This window comes from Seriola lalandi, unplaced genomic scaffold, assembly GCF_002814215.2.
Source record: "Seriola lalandi dorsalis isolate HSWRI2012SDOR001 ecotype SW California unplaced genomic scaffold, Sedor1 jcf7180002055008, whole genome shotgun sequence".
Classification (NCBI taxonomy): Eukaryota; Metazoa; Chordata; class Actinopteri; order Carangiformes; family Carangidae; genus Seriola; species Seriola lalandi.
The window spans coordinates 569,952-570,825 of NW_019525551.1; the positions used below are offsets into that span (position 1 = coordinate 569,952).

General features: G+C 39.5%; 1 protein-coding gene across 1 annotated transcript in view; it reads right to left on the reverse strand.

Moving 5' to 3' along the window:
* Positions 1-874, reverse strand: part of agbl1 (AGBL carboxypeptidase 1) — a 144,308-nt gene that overhangs the window by 55,345 nt on the left and 88,089 nt on the right. The gene's annotated exons all lie outside the window — the stretch shown is intronic.

Sequence of the window (874 nt, forward strand, 5' to 3'; positions counted from 1 at the left end):
ACTGAAGCTAACTAGACACAGATGGCTGCGAAAATGAGAAGTTCCTTGATGAAAAGAAGGTTTGGTCAGCAACAATAAGAGAAACTGATGTTCTAAAACATCCTGTACACTTGGTCCATGATCTGAGTGAAGCAATAGAATTTATGACATTGGGGATGTTTGCATCATGTAGCCACCTTCTTGTGTCACAAAGCTGATCCTGCATCTGTCGCTCCAACTGACTGACCTGATGATTACAAATGTAAGATGTCTTTGTAGTGATAGTCACAAAGATATGAAAACCCTAGATTAGGTTTGTAAGTTTGTATTAGAAAGACGCTTTTCTCTCTAACTCCATCTGTCTGATATGTATAGTTGGTCATATCTATAAAAGCCTCATTTACATTAGCTCCAGTTTACTATGTATAAGTTACTGCAGTACATGTTAATACAAATTCTGTAAATCCTTTAACCATTTCAAATTAAAAGCCCCCTGGCATTTCAGTGGACAGAATCCCTTCATTTCTAAACAGGGCTTTTATTGCTGTGCTGCAGTAAACATATTGTCTTATTTCCAGTTGCTGGTGTTTCAGTCATTTACATGCTATTCAGATCTGCTTGTTTCTTTAGCTACCTGTTGCCCCAGCTCATTCTGCCGTGTTTGATCAGTTTGAGCTGGTTTCCTTTTCTTCTCTCTGTGACGTTGTGAAATCTCTGAAACCTACAAATTGCCCAGTGGATATTGTCCCGGCCAAATTGTTGAAAATGGTTTTTAATACTGTGGGGCCCAGTCTCATGGTTTTAATTAATTCCTGCCTTGGATTAGGAACTGTCCCAGCTGCCTTTAAACATGCTGTGGTCAGGCCCCTTCTTAAAAAGCCTAATCTTGACCCCT